We start from the raw sequence: 16,182 nt of genomic DNA, 5'->3' as shown, positions 1-16,182 counted from the left end.
ACTAGATCAATCAACTAAAAACTACTGGGTAACAAAAACAGATGGGTTTTGGAAGTGTTTTACAGCCAAAGGTCTGTTTTTGTTGATTTAGAAAATCTTTCGCCCTTCATTAGGCTGAAAAAGAAAAAAAAAATCTTTCATGGGAGGTTGGAAAGATGCTGGTCAAAGGAGACAGAATTAAAAAAAAAAAAAAACTCTCACTACAAAACTGGCTAATACAACTTCAGAAAAATTAGAATACGATCTTAAAATAATAAAAATAATGATTAAATTAAACAAGAAATCCTGGCCGGTGCAGTGGCTCATACCTATAATCCTAGCACTCTGGGAGGCCAAGGGGGGAGTACAGATTGAAGCCAGGAGTTCAAGACCAGCCTGACCAAGAGTGAGACCCCATCTCTACAAAATATTGAAAAAATTAGCCAGGTGACATGGTATGCACCTGTAGCCCCAGCTACTCAGGAGACTGAGGCAGGAGGATTGCTTGAGCCCAGGAGTTTGAGGTTGTAGTGAGCTATGGTGACAGCCTGGCACTTTACCTAAGGCAACAGAATCAGACTTTGTCTCAGAGAGGAAAAAAAAAAAGCAAAGAAAAAAAAAAAAAAAGAAATCCTGTACAAATCCTTAGTCATTTAGGAAGTCCTTAAAAAGTTAAGCCCAAATCATCTCAGAAAAAATAAAATATTTGACAAAAACTTTTTCATGATAAAGACACTGAACAAACTATGAACAACAGAAAAGGGGCATCTATGAAAAAAATCCATCTAATTTCACATGTAATGGTACAAAACTGGATGCTTTCCTAAGATCAGCAATGAGATAAAGAGGTCTGGCATCACCACTTTTCTTCAACAATGAATATGAGGTTCTAGCCAAGGCAACTGATCAAAAAATAAATTAAAAATATCCAAATTGGAAAAGAAGAAAAACTATATTTGTAGATGACATAATCATATATATACTTAGAAGACAAGTAATCCACTAAAAACCTAGAATAAATGAGTTCGGCAAGGCTGCAGAATATAAGATCAATATACATAATACACAGTGTACAAAAATAGATTGTATACCCATGCAAAAATAATCCAAAAATAATATTAAGAAAATAATTCCATTCACAATACCAGCAAATAGAATAAAATACTTATAAATAAATTTAACAAAAGAAGTACAAAACTTATACTCTGAAAACTATAAAGCATTACTGAAAAAATTAAGATTTAAATGGAAAAATATGTCATGTTCATGGATTAGAAAACTTAATATTGGAAGATAGCAATAACTTCCCAAATTGATCTACAGATTCAATACCATCCCTAACAGAATCCCAGCTGGTTTCTTTGTAGAAATCGCCAAGCTGATCCTAAAATTCATATGAAAACTCAATGAAACCAGAACAGCCAAATCAATCTTGCAAAAAAAGAACAAAGTTATAGGACTCACAGTGCCAAGTTCCAAGACTTATTGTAAAATAAATAATCAAAAAAGTTACCAACACAGTGTGGTACTGGCACAAAGAAAGCCATATAGATTGATGGAACAGAATTGAAAATATGGAAATAAATCAACTGATTTTTGACAAGGGTGCCAGACCAGTGGGGAACTAGGACAACGAGACAGCCATGTGCAGAAGAATGAAGTTGGATCCTTATCCCACAAAGAAGAAAATGATCAAACACTTAAATATAATAGCTAAAACTATAAAACTCTTTTTTTTTTTTTTTTTTTTTGAGACAGAGTCTTGCTTTGTTGCCCAGGCTAGAGTGAGTGCCGTGGCGTCAGCCTAGCTCACAGCAACCTCACACTCCTGGGCTCAAGCAATCCTCCTGCCTCAGCCTCCGAGTAGCTGGGACTACAGGCATGCGCCACCATGCCCGGCTAGTTTTTTCTATATATATTAGTTGGCCAATTAATTTCTTTCTAGTTATAGTAGAGACGGGGTCTCGCTCTTGCTCAGGCTGGTTTCGAACTCCTGACCTCGAGCAATCCGCCCGCCTCGGCCTCCCAGAGAGCTAGGATTACAGGCGTGAGCCACCGCGCCCGGCCAACTATAAAACTCTTTGAAGAAAACACAGCTTCACTCCCCACCTACTCCTTCAGTGTGGGATACAGGTAATGGCCTGCTTCAGAAAAACTACATTATGGAAAGGGTAGAAAAAAGTTACTTCATAATGGAGACACCTGACAAACACTACCTCAGCAGGTGATCAAGGTCAACATCAACAGTGTGGACAATATGTATCTTTGAAAGGATGAGAATGGCACTTTGTGTGGTTTCCTCCCCCAAACCCATAACCCCAGTCTAACCATGAGAAAAATGTGTAAAAAAAAAATTTCGATGAGGAACGGTCTACAAAATATCTAACCAGTCTTCCCTAAAATGGTCACAGTAATCAAAAATGAAGAAAGTCTAAGAACCGTCACAGGACACGGAAGTCATGACAATTAAATGTAATGTGATGTCCTGGATGGGATCCTAGAACAGAAAGAAACAGGATCTTAGGTAAAAACTCAGAAATGTGAATGAATAAAGTATGGGCTTTAGTTAATAATAATGATCAGTATTGGTTCACTAAATGTGACAAATGTACCATATGGAGACATTAACACTAGGGAAATTGGGTGCAGCATATATAGGAAAACCCTATCTTCATAATTTTCTGTAAAACTAAAACTATTTTAAAATAAAAAGTTTATTTTAAAAAGTTAATCATTATTTTAGTATTTAAATACATTGCCTTTTAACGTATGAGCGATGAGATGGTTTTAAAATTTTGACTGTTTTCAAACAATGTTTAGTGGCCTGGAAAATGCTTATACTGTGTTAGGTGAAAGAATCGGAACACTAAACCATACGATGTACAGTAATTTCAATTTTACTAGGGAAAAATGTGCTAGGATGTTGACAACAGATAATCCTAGGTAGTAGTATTGCAGGTGAATGCTTTTCATGTGTGTCTTTCTGTATTTTACAGATTTCCTACAATAAAAAACTGACATGATTATCAAATTATACTGTTTATTTGGGCATTACAAATTGTACTAAGTTCAGGAAAAGCACAGATTCATTAACCCTTGGAATGAGAGGTGTTTCAGAATTCAGTATCTTTCAGGTTTTAGAAAGGTAATACAGTGTACACATACTTGTCATACATCCCTAGCAAGATCTGGTGCCACACCCAGCAATCCAATGCTGACATTTCTGCAGCAAATGTGGGATTCATCACACTACATGGGAAAAATAAAGACTATAAAAAGGCTCATGGCAGCTCTGGTCAAGTTTTGCCCTAAAGAAGTTAAAATAGAGCTGGGCGCGGTGGCTCACGCCTGTAATCCTAGCTCTCTGGGAGGCCCAGGCGAGTGGATCGTTTGAGCTCAGGAGTTCGAAACCAGCCTGAGCAAGAGCAAGACCCCGTCTCTACTATAAATAGAAAGAAATTAATTGCCCAACTAATATATATAGAAAAAAATTAGCCGGGCATGGTAGCACATGCCTGAAGTCCCAGCTACTCGGGAGGCTGAGGCAGCAGGATTGCTTTAGCCCAGGAAATTGAGGTTGCTGTGAGATAGGCTGATGCCACGGCACTCACTCTAGCCTGGGCAACAAAGTGAGACTCTGTCTCAAAAAAAAAAAAAAGAAGTTAAAATAGAAATCCAAAAAGGTCTAAAACCCTGAGCTGCAAATAAAGGACGGCAGATAGCAAGGCTCCTGGATGAAGAGTGAGTTCCAATCCCTGGGACCCTTTCAAGTGTTAACAGGCCCCTCCCTGTGGCTCTGCTAAAGAAGAACTCAGTATTTGTGCTGTGAGGGGTACAGCACATATTTGGAGATGATGAGACAGGAGAAGGACAAAGAGAACTCACTTCTTCAGCAAAGGATCTGGCAGAGCTCTCCTGTCAGAAAGGAAAGTGTAGGGGCCACCAGGCGGCACTCCAAGGATCAAGAATGACCGTATCCCAACCAAGCCCATCAAGTGTATACTCTGGAATGTCTGATAACTTGAGTTGTATCATTTTCTAGCTCTGTTGAGCCTTGGAGATCTAGCCAGAATGCATGCATGTATATTTTTAAAATTTAGATATATACACATACTTAGAGATTCAAAACCCAAAGTATTATTGGCACATTTTTAAAGAACAGGTGAGATTTATTAAGATTAAACAGCAATCAAATGGTTACAGAAAACAGGATCATTTAATATTTAGCTTCACTGTACTTGTCCCTTTAAATGTTGATACTTATAAATACAGTATGTAAATAAATACTACCTAACCTTACCCTGTAGCAATAGGCTAACCTTTATTTTTTTTTAATTATTTAAGACTTTATTAACAGGTGCTTGCAGTTTGTTGACTTTTTTCAAAAAATCAAGTTTGTGAACTTTTATTACAAATTAAAAATGAAGTTCTTAAACCCCATGCTGCATAGATAATGCAGATAGTTCTAGTTATCTGGTCAACGGGCAAAAAGCAAGCACTTAAGGTCTTCAGTTCCAATCTTTTCTTCATTTCTTATTGCTGGAATTTCATATTCATTTCTTGTTGGATGACTAAACCGGACGATGGTAGAGATGGTAAGCCGGCATTTACTCAGCCCCGCCCTGCTCAGCCTCGGGAGCGGACGAATTCTCAGCTGGTGGATCGGCTGCTTTGTCTCTTTGCCATCTTGTGGTTTAGGGTTTTCTGGGCATTTCTGAAATTGCGGAGGTACTGACGTTGAGGCGGGGCTGGTGACCTTGGGTCTCATCTCCTTGATTCTCTTTATCCTCTTCATTGCCGTCCTCTCTGGGCTGTCTTTGGCGAGGAGGGCCCCTGCGGAATTGTGGTCTATAACCCCGATACATATTCTGTCTTACTGGTGGTCTACCTTGTTCTCCTGCACCCTGGTTGTCAGCACCCTCCATCACTTCTCCCTGTACAGGAGGTTGGAATACTGTGGTCGAAGCCCATAGGGTCTCCGCATGTAGTAAGGTGGGAACCTTCGCCTGCGGCAGGGCCGGCGTTGTTGGGCCTGGCCTTCAGGAGCACTCTCCGATCCCTCATTCTTTTCCCCACTCTCACTGTTCTGATAATTCTGCTGGTAATTGCGTGGAGGACCCCTGCGACGTGGATAGCGTCTATAATGGTTACGGTCTGCTGCATATTTACTGCCTTGAACTGGAATTCCACCAGGGCCTGTAACATTTGCAGCCTCCACACCCTTTTCTCCTTCAACAACATCAAACTCCACAGTCTCTCCATCTCCTACACTGCGAAGGTACTTCCTGGGGTTATTCTTCTTTATGGCAGTCTGGTGTACAAATACATCTTCCTTGGTGTCATTCCTGTTGATGAAACCATATCCGTTTCTTACACTGAACCATTTTACTGTCCCCAAAACCTTCATTGCGATGACCTTCTTGTCCCCGCCAGCAGGAGCCGGGGCCACCGCTCCCCGCTCGGTGTCGGCAGCGCTCAGGGCGGGGGCGGCTGCTGGGTCTCGGCCTCGCTGCTCATAGTTGCGGTGATGGTGACTGGGGCCGGCTGCAGCAGCTGCGGCTCCTCCCCATGTGTGATGGCAACTAGGCCGGCGGTGGGGCTGCACAGGGCACTCTGGGGCCCGCTCTCCGATCCCGATCGAACTAATAGGCTAACCTTTTAACATGGCTTTGCTATAACCAGCAACATAGTATCCACTCAGGGTAGTTGACATTAAGTTTCCGACTATTTACTCCATTAAACCCCTTGTGTCTCAGTCACAGACTATAACAGAATACCACAGACTGAGTAAATTTACAAAAGAAATGTATTTCTTGCAGTTCTGTAGGCTGGGAAGTCCCGAAGTCAAAGGGCCCACATCTGCCAAGGGCCTTCTTGCTACATCATCCTCTGGCAGAAGGACAAGCAAGGGCAAAGAGTGCAAGAAACAGGGTCCAATTCATTACTTTTTTTTTTAAGAGATGGGGTCTCACTATGTTGCCCAGCCTGGACTTGAATTCCTAGGCTCAAGGGATCTTCCCACCTCAGCCTCCCGAGTAGCTGGGGCTATAGGCATGCAGCACTGCACTCTGCCCAACCTGCTTTCATAACATCTCACTGTTGCTCTAAGGAATCCATTCATAAGGGCAGAGCCCTCATGACCTGATCACCTCTCAATGGTCCCACCTATTAAGACTGTCACAATGGCAATTAAATTTCAACATGAGTTTTGGAGGGGACACTGAAACCATAGCAAACCTATTCAGTTTAAGAGAGTTTTTAAGAGCCAACAATGTGACTGTGCAGTGCTAGCCACAATTCCATTACATGGAAGTCTATACAGCAGATGACTTTTCTAACCTCTAAAAGCTTAATTCCCTTCCCCTTGGAATGTGGGCCAGACTTAGTGACTTGCTTCTGTTCTAACAAATAGAATGGGGTGGAAGTGATGCTACTTGTCTTCTGAGCTTAGGTCATGAAAAGGATTGTTTATGCCTGGCGCTAGCTCGCTCTCTCTTGTTTCTGAGGATCAGGAATTGAGGAGTGGGCCTAGCAGTGGGGGGGAGGGGAGAGAGAGACAGAGAGAGAGACAGAGACAGAGAGAGAGACAGAGACAGAGAGAGAGATAGAGAGAGACAGAGAGAGACAGAGAACACTCAAGAGGTCTACGGAAAAACCTCTGTAGGGAGGAAATGAAGCTAACCCCTACACTTCCAACAACCACCAGCACCAACTTGCCAGTCATGTGAGCAAGCTGACTTGGAAGCAGATCACTAGCCCCAGGCAAGCCTTAGCCCCAGGCAAGCCTTAAGATGTCTGCAGCCCTAGCTGAAATCTTGGTGACAACCTCACGAGACCCTGAGCCAGAACTGTCCAGCGAGGCCCACTCCTCAACTCCTGACCCTCAGAAACTGTGAGATATTAATAACAAATGTTTATTGTCGCTTTAAGACACTGTGTTGCAGGGAAGTTGTTTTGCAGCAACAGATTAGTAATACAGCGGTGGAATGAGGTAAACAAGATAATGGAAAACTTTTCATGTGTCATCAGGTCTGGGAAAGAAATGGAGAGAATATGAAGCTTTAATAGCACTGCAAAGCCAGGGGATCAATTACAGAAAAATGAGGAAAGTCCTTTTGTAGGTTGTTAGTAGTCTTTTTTTCTTTCTTTTGTTATGATTTAACAGGTAGAAGTAGTCTTTTAAAAGTAAAGTAATTTTAGGTTGGGTGTGGTGGCTCATGCCTATGCCAGACTTTGGGAGGTCCAGGCGGGAGGATCCCTGGAGGCCAGGAGTTCAAGACCAGCCTGGGCAATATAGTGAGACCTGTCTCCATAAAAAAAAAAAGAGCCAGTGTGGTGGTGTGCGTCTGTAGTCCGAACTATTCAGGAGGCTAAGGCAGGAGGATCACTTAAGTCCAGGAATTTGAGGCTGCTGTGAGCTATGATCATGTTGTTGTACTCCAACCTGGGCGAGAGAGGGAGGGAGGGAGGGAGGGAGAGAAGGAGGAAGACAGGGAAGGAGGGAGGGAGGAAACAAGACACAAAAGAATATATACTATATAATTCCCCTTTACATTAGATCATTAAATATGAAATGTCTGGTTTTGAATCAAAAGTGTACTTTATTATATCTCAAACAAGAAGCAGTACAATTAATCAAAGTATGTACCTAAATAATTGACACAGTTTTGCCATCTTAACAGTAGTTTGTTGATCCCAGCATCGAAGAAGCCTGGAGAGCAAGTGGCGATGAAATCATGAAAGGCGTTTCCCACAGCTTGTTGAGAACTGAATATTTTTCCTTGCAAGAAGTGGTCCAAAGCCTGGAAGAAGTGATAATCACTTGGTGCAAGGTCTAGTGAATATGGTGGATGACAGAGTTTCCAAGTTCAGACTGTAGTTTGAGCAGCATTGTTTATGTGATATGTGGTCAAGCGTTGTATTGCAAGAGGACTGGCCTGTCTCTAATAACCATTCTTGGTTGCTCAATCACAAGCATCCTCGTCATTTTGTCCAATTAGTTGCAGCAGACATCTGCTATAATTGATTGATGTTTCATGAAGCTGTAGTGGATAATACCAGCACTGGACCACCAAATAGACATTAGCTTTTTTTTTTTATGAACATTCAGTTTTAGACTGTGTTTTGACACTTCAACTTGATCCAACCATTGTGCCAAATCCTTGAGACTGTCAAAAAGAATCCATTTTTCATCACACATAACAATACAGTGTAGAAATGATTCGCCTTTAAGTCATGATAGCAAAGAAAGGCAAGCTTTGAGACGATTTTTCTTCTGATGCTCGTTTAATTCATGTGATAACTCATCTTTCTGGTTTCTTTACCTTGCTGATTTGTTTCTAATAGACCAATATTGTTGGAATGGAAACGTCAAACCTTGCTGGTAATTCACGTGTAGGTTGAGATGGATTTGCTTCCATTCCACTACAACTTTTAGCTCATCATTATCCACCTTGGTCTCAGGTTGCCCACGTGGCTCATTTTCAAGATTAAAATCACCAGGACAGAACTTCTCAAACCATCAACATACTATGCATTTATTAGCCACATCCTTCCCAAATGCTTCACTGATATTTCCGGCTGTCTTTGCTGCATTGGTTCCACAATGGGACTCATATTAAAAAATAACATGAATTTTTGACTTGTCCATGGTTTCACAAAAATTGCTCTAAAAAAAAACTGACAGATAATCAATCACAAGCCAAAATGTGCGTTTGCAAGACTGATGATGGACCCTTCACAATAAAAGAAGTCTCAAAGTGAAATGTCAGAGATATCAACTAATTTAGTACTTAAGGAAATTGGACATTTCATACTTAATAATGCAATATAAAGTGCAAAACTAAGCCAACTAATCTACATGTCAGAAATCACAATGAAGCTGGGCGTGGTGGCTCACGCCAGTAATCCTAACACTCTGGGAGGCCGAGGTGGGCGGATTGCTCAAGGTCAGGAGTTCAAAACTAGGCTGAGTGAGACCTCGTCTCTACCAAAAATTGAAATTAATTGACCAACTAAAAATATGTATACAAAAAATTAGGCGGGCATGGTGGCACATGCCTGTAGTCCCAGCTACTCGGGAGGCTGAGGCAGGAGGATCGCTTGAGCCCAGGTGATTGAGGTTGCTGTGAGCTAGGCTGACGCCACGGTACTCACTCTAGCCTGGGCAACAAAGCGAGACTCTGTCTCAAAAAAAAAAAAAAAAAAAAAAAAAGAAATCACAATGAAGCTACTCTGGCAGGTGAGAGATGAGCAGTGACCAAAAGCAAGTGCAAAGCAGGCTTCTGGGGTGCCAATCATATCCTGTTTCTTGATCTGGGTACTTTCTTTGCTAATTATCTTGCATGTTCAGTTTCTGAAAATACTGAACTGAACAATTATGATATGTGTACTTGGCTGTACGAATATTTCAAGAAAGCATTTTTTACACAGGTAATGTATTCTTGATTATTGTTATCAGGAGTAACTAATCCATAATCAATATCCAGGTCCTCAAACTTTTTAAACAAGGGGCCAGTTCACTGTCTCTCAGACCGTTGGAGAGTGCGGCGCACATTCCACACGTGCGCACCGTGGGCCCGGGACAAGTCGGCTGCTGACCAGGACAGACAGGCAGTGGCAAAAACACCCAGCGGGCTGGATAAATGTCCTCGCTGGGCAGCATGTGGCCCGCGGGCCGTAGTTTGAGGACGCCTGATCAATATGCTTTTTTTCAGCTACAGCCTCTCATAAAAAATTTGAACACCACAATGCAATTTGGTAGTTTCACCTAATGCATTAAAAACGTTGGTTTTTTTTTTTTAAGTTCATATCAATTCTAGGAACAAAGAAAAGAATGCTTTATATGAGAAAATTCTCTCTGAGATCACTTAGGGAATAAAGTATCTCTCCATCCCCCATAGATGAAGCAGGCTGGGCCTTCTTCTACCCTCTCAGTAGATACTATCATCTAGGTCCTACTCTCTCCCCTGCCTCTATTAAATTATACTGGAGAACTTGAGGGCAATGCCCACTTTTCCCACCCTCAGGAAGGCTGTAAGCTCTGTCTAGGAGACTTATAAATGAGATAAACACTACTACTGGACAGCTGCTAAAATCCCCAAGCTGAGAGAAATGGAAATTCTCCCAGACTCACCTGCAGGATTATGAGTATCAGAATATTTATGAAGTCTAGTCTTAATAATTGGAAATTTAATCATGTGGACTTTTAAAATTCAGTTAAAATCTAGGCAATAAAAATAAAACATTCTTGGCTGGGCGCGGTGGCTCACGCCTGTAATCCTAGCACTCTGGGAGGCTGAGGCGGGCGGATTGTTCGAGGTCAGGAGTTCGAAACCAGCCTGAGCAAGAGCGAGACCCCGTCTCTACTATAAATACAAATAAATTAATTGGCCAGCTAATATATATAGGAAAAATTAGCTGGGCATGGTGGCGCATGCCTGCAGTCCCAGCTACTCGGGAGGCTGAGGCAGAGGGATTACTTGAACCCAGGAGTTTGAGGTTGCTGTGAGCTAGGCCAACTCCACGGCACTCACTCTAGCCTGGGCAACAAAGCGAGACTCTGTCTCAAAAAATAAAAAACAAAAAAAACATTCTTTAACTTTCCATGTTTAATGTCATTAATTCATTAACAATGGTGATACTATATGACCATTTGGTTTAAGATGCATATACTTTTATAATTTTTCTATGAACAAAAGGCACACTTGGGAAACACACACAGACTTCTAAGTTGTAAGCTCTCTACTGTATTTACCAAAGGCTCCCTCTGAGGTAAAGATTGTGTCTTAATCATATTTTTATCCCACAAAGCACTTAACACAGTATTTACTGAGTCACTCTCACTGTAGCTGCCAAACCCCTACTGCTAACTGATGGCACATCAAACGCATAGGGCACAAGAACCATCAAAATAAGCTTTCCACCTCTACCCATCAGGGTGGCTACTATGAAAAAAGAAAAGGAAAAAAAGAAAGGGAGGGAGAGAGAGAGGCAGGAAGGAAAGAAGTAAATAAGTGTTAGTGAGCATGTGGAGAAACTGGAACCCTTACACACTGTAGGTGGGAATGTAAAAAGGTGCAGCCACTTTGGAAAACAATATGGTAGTCTCTCAAAAAAATTAAACATAGAATTACCATATACTCCAGCAATGCCACTTCTAGGTACATAACCAAAAGAAGTGAAAGCAGAGACTCAAACAGATACTTGTATACCTATGTTCATAGCAGCATTAAATAGCCAAAAGGTGGAAGCAACCCAAGTGTCCATTAACAGAAGAACTGATGAACAAAATGTGGTGTGTATATAAACAATAGAATATTACTCCACCTTTAAAAAGGAAAGTCAGAATACATACTACAACATGGATGAACCTTGAGGATTTTTTTTTTTTTTTTTTTGGAGACAGAGTCTCGCTTTGTTGTCCAGGCTAGAGTGAGTGCCGTGGCGTCAGCCTAGCTCACAGCAACCTCAATCTCCTGGGCTCGAGCGATCCTTCTGCCTCAGCCTCCCGAGTAGCTGGGACTACAGGCATGCGCCACCATGCCCGGTTAATTTTTTTTTATATATATATCAGTTGGCCAATTAATTTATTTCTATTTATAGTAGAGACGGGGTCTCGCTCTTGCTCAGGCTGGTTTTGAACTCCTGACCTTGAGCAATCCGCCCGCCTCGGCCTCCCAAGAGCTAGGATTACAGGCGTGAGCCACCGCGCCCGGCCGAGGATTTTTTTTTTTAAGACAGGGCCTTGCTCTGTTGCTCAGGCTAGAGTGCAATGGTGTCATCATTGCTCACAGCAACCTCAAACTCCTGGGCTCAAGCGATCCTCCTGCCTCAGCCTCTCCAGTAGCTGGGACTACAGGCATGTGCCACCATGCCCGGCTAATTTTTCTGTGTTTTTGTAGAAACGGGGTCTCACTCTTGACCAGGCTGGTCTCAAACTTTATAAGTGATCCTCCTGCCTCGGCTTCCCAAAATGTTAGGATTACAGGCATGAGCCCCTGTGCTCGGCCCCCTGAAGACATTGTAAGTGAAACAAGCCAGTCATAAAAAGACCAATACTGACCAGATGGCTCATGCCTGTAATCCCAGCACTTTGGAAGGCTAAGGTACAAGGATGGCCTGAGCACAGAAGTTTCAGACAACATATCAAGATCCCATCTCTACATAATAGTTAAAAATTAGCTGGTGTGGTGGCATGCAGCTGTAGCCCTGGCTCCTTGCAAGGCTGAGGCGGGAGGACTGCTTGAGCGCAAGAGTTGGAGACTGCTGTGACCAATGACAGCACCACTCCACTCCAGTGTGGGAAACAGAGACACTGTCTCTAAAAAAATAAAGTAAAATAAAGACAAATGCTGTATGATTCCACTTACATGAAGTACCTAGAGTAGTCAAATTCACAGAGACGGAAACTAGAATAGCGGTTGCCAAGGGATGGGGGTAGGGGAGAATGCAGGGTTGTTATTTAGTGGGTATAGAGTTTCAGGTTTGCAAGATGAAAAAAGTTGTGGAGACTGGTTGCACAATGTGAATATACTTATTAACATTACTAAACGGTACATTTAAAATAGTTAAGATGGTAAATTTTATGTTGTGTATTTTACCACAATTTTTTTTTAAAAGGCTCCATGAAGTTACCTATGTACATAGGTGTCTAGCCTATAACCCAAAATTATTTATTTCAATGCTTTATTCTCTATCCCATATTGGGGCACAAAAAAATTCTCTCAGGATTACACAGTTAATTTAGTTGATAGAGTCATTTCAACACTCAAAAGGCATGATCCCTGTGTCACCAAAGAGTAAAATAAGACTGAGAAGTTAAAGGATATGCTCTAAGTCACCCAGTTATTAGTGCCACAGCTGAAATTTCAAATGCAACTTCTAAAATTGATAAATGAGATGTCCCCTGCTGCTCTTAAAGAGGCTGATAGTTCAGTGAGATTCTTTCCTTCATCCATGTATTCAAACACAGAGAAATTAATGGAAAAGTGAGGAGAAGGCGAAGACTATTATGGGGGCAGCACAGAGTTAGCCAGCCTCGGGGTATGACATCTGCCTGATTTGCAAATATTTACTGAGTACCTACTACGCGCAGTGTGTGTACTAGGTGATGGGATACAGCAGGGAACAAAGTCCCTGCTCTCAAGGAGTGGGGCCTGTCCTTTGACTTGTCTCTAGTTGACACAACACCACACAACGGCTGTTTCAGACTTTCTTCACACTTGCCAAGCCCCCTATCACTTGTAGTGGCAATGCCCAGTCTTACCTCCTACCTCACTAAGAAGCTAAGGCCACCTGGCATGAAATCCCTTATGCAAACTCAGTTTGGCATGGTTTTACACTGATGTCAGCTCCTATAGCACCCTCAATTTCCTCTTGTGAGATGAGGGGGAAGAGGTCCTTTCTTTTCCATCTGTGATCTCACATCACACACTACACCAAAGGCAACGGAGGAGGCCGGGCGCTGTGGCTCACGCCTGTAATCCTAGCTCTTGGGAGGCCGAGGCGGGCGGATTGCTCAAGGTCAGGAGTTCAAAACCAGCCTGAGCAAGAGTGAGACCCCGTCTCTACTATAAATAGAAAGAAATTAATTGGCCAACTGATATATATATATAAAAAAAATTAGCCGGGCATGGTGGCGCATGCCTGTAGTCCCAGCTACCCGGGAGTCTGAGGCAGAAGGATCACTCGAGCCCAGGAGTTTGAGGTTGCTGTGAGCTAGGCTGACGCCACGGCACTCACTCTAGCCTGGGCAACAAAGCGAGACTCTGTCTCAAAAAAAAAAAAAAAAAAAGGCAACGGAGGTTTAGCATAGGCCAGAGGCCTTTCTGTCTTCCTCCTCCCTGAGGCTTCTTCCCACGAATATCCCTTCTTCTAACGCTGTCAATCTATCCAACAGAAAAGCAGGAATCTCTCCAGTGATACAAAACCTACAGTTCCTATGAAGATTTTGTCTCTTACTCCCTAACTCAAATGAAAATTCCTCCACTTTAGTCCTAATTATCGCTCATATGGTGACTGTCACACCTGTGCACAGGCCACTACCCCTCCCTAGGTCTCAGTTTCCCCATCTGCCTAACAGGGAAATAACTGTGTCTTATCTATCCTACAGAAGTGTGAAGAGGTTTGATATGACTGCACTGGAAGCAATTTAAAAAGTACAAAGTGTTATATAAAAGAAGACATTTTCATAATTATTCTGCTTTCACATACCTTTATCCCAATGATCTCAAGCACCTACCCAAGCACAGATTTTAACTCTTGTATATGTAAGCAAAGGTGCAAGCCTGTTGCCCTCCATGAAAAGAATACAATATAACCAAGCAGTTATTCCAATAAGGGAGGTTCAATATAATGAAATCCACTGATTTGATCCTCTTATTGATAATGCTAATGAGAGAAAATCATATGATCATCTCCAAGGAGGCAGAAAAGATATTTGACAAAATTCACCCATTTACATTAAAAACAATCAAAATAGGAAGTGATGGATACATCCTTTAGTAAATAAAATACACCTCAGCCCAATGCCAGCATCTGACTTAATGGGCAGCTAAAGTTACAAACCACGAAAGCCATAAATACTTTCCAATTTACCTTCTTATATACAGATAAGCTTTAAATTCTAGGATGCTAGATGAACATTTATCATTTCTTGAATGCTAAATTCTGCCCTGTTGGAATAACCAGAAACACTCCCAATGTTACCATAAAACTCTGGCCTTCTTACAGCTATTTCTGTCTTATACTTTCTTGGTAGCAACAATTAAATGGCTCTTCCTAGCAGTTATGTCAGAGTGAACAGAGAATCACAAATGTCTTTTCTTCCTAGCTCTCTTTGAATTAAAGAAAGAAAGAATTTACAACACTCCTAAAGATTATCACTTTTATCAATACTTTGGTAAATGATCAGGGTTATCCTGAAAAGATGCTTGAAAATGTAGCAAAATGTTGGGCCAGGTGGCTCACACCTGTAATCCTAGAACTCTGGGAGGCCAAGGCAGAAGAATTACTTGAGCTCAGGAATTCAAGACCAGCCTGAGCAAGAGCCAGACCCCTTCACTACTAAAAATAGAAAAAATTAGCCGGGTGTGGTGGCACATGCCTATAGTCCCAGCTACCCAGGAAGCTGAGGCAGGAGGATCACTTGAGCCCAGGAGTTGGAGGTTGCTGTAAGCTGGGCTGACACCACGGCACTCTAGCCTAGGCAACAGAGCAAGACTCTTGTCTTAAAAAAAAAAAAAAGTCACCATAGGCAGATTGGATCATTAAGTGAATAAACATTCTGGCAACAGTTATAATCTAGCATTACCACCAATAATTATATTTTCACTGGTATGAAATATAACATCAAATATATATATATATATATTTTTTTTTTTTTTGAGACACAGTCTCACTTTGTTCCCTGGGCTAGAGTGCCGTGGCATCAGTCTAGCTCACAGCAACCTCAAACTCCTGGGCTCAAGTGATCCTTCTGCCTCAGCCTCCCGAGTAGCTGGGACTACAGGCATGCGTCACCATGCCTGGCTAATTTTTCCTATATTTTTAGTTGGCCAATTAATTTCTCTTTTTAGTAGAGATGGGGTCTCGCTCTTGCTCAGGCTGGTTTCGAACTCCTGACATTGAGCAATTCTCCTGCCTTGGCCTCCCAGAGTGCTACGATTACAATCGTGAGCCACCATGCCTGGCCACATAAAATATTTTTATATGCCTGTATGGCCCTGCAGTAAAAATTAACTTGTGGGAAAGATCTACACTGATCTTTTTTTTTCTTTTTCAAGTATCAGCTTCACCCACGGAACAGAAACAGAATTAATTTAATGGAAAAAAATGTAAATTTTTAGGATAAGTTTAGCTAGATTGAAAAGGGAAGGACAATTTCAAACAAACCCCCAAACAAAACATTTTCACATCTCTACTGAAGCAACAAACAGCAGGGCCCTAACCTTAAGTTACTAACTCAAGATAAATCCTTATGGCCAAGGTGAATTCTGTAGGTGTTACTCTCTACTTTGCAAGCCTGACCTGGCAATTTAGATATTGATTGGGGAAATGTATCGTTTTTTGCTTTATTTTCTTTAGCTGTACAGCAAATCTTTTTCTTCTATAAAATATATTGTACCAAGTTCTTTTTCAGAACTGCTTTTAATCAGTTCTATTCAAATATTTTCCTATCTCTGAAACCATATTTTTCATTAC

At 41.7% G+C, this 16,182-nt stretch overlaps 1 protein-coding gene and 1 pseudogene across 1 annotated transcript in view; both read right to left on the bottom strand.

Annotated features, from left to right (window-relative positions):
• Positions 1 to 16,182, bottom strand: part of MAPK1 (mitogen-activated protein kinase 1) — a 108,962-nt gene that overhangs the window by 81,808 nt on the left and 10,972 nt on the right. The window lies entirely within an intron of this gene.
• Positions 4,509 to 11,358, bottom strand: LOC142863497 (Y-box-binding protein 1 pseudogene; annotated as a pseudogene).

This window comes from Microcebus murinus, chromosome 22, assembly GCF_040939455.1.
Source record: "Microcebus murinus isolate Inina chromosome 22, M.murinus_Inina_mat1.0, whole genome shotgun sequence".
Lineage (NCBI taxonomy): Eukaryota > Metazoa > Chordata > Mammalia > Primates > Cheirogaleidae > Microcebus > Microcebus murinus.
The sequence above is the reverse complement of the archived record's forward strand: the minus strand, read 5'-3'. Positions and strand labels throughout refer to the sequence as shown.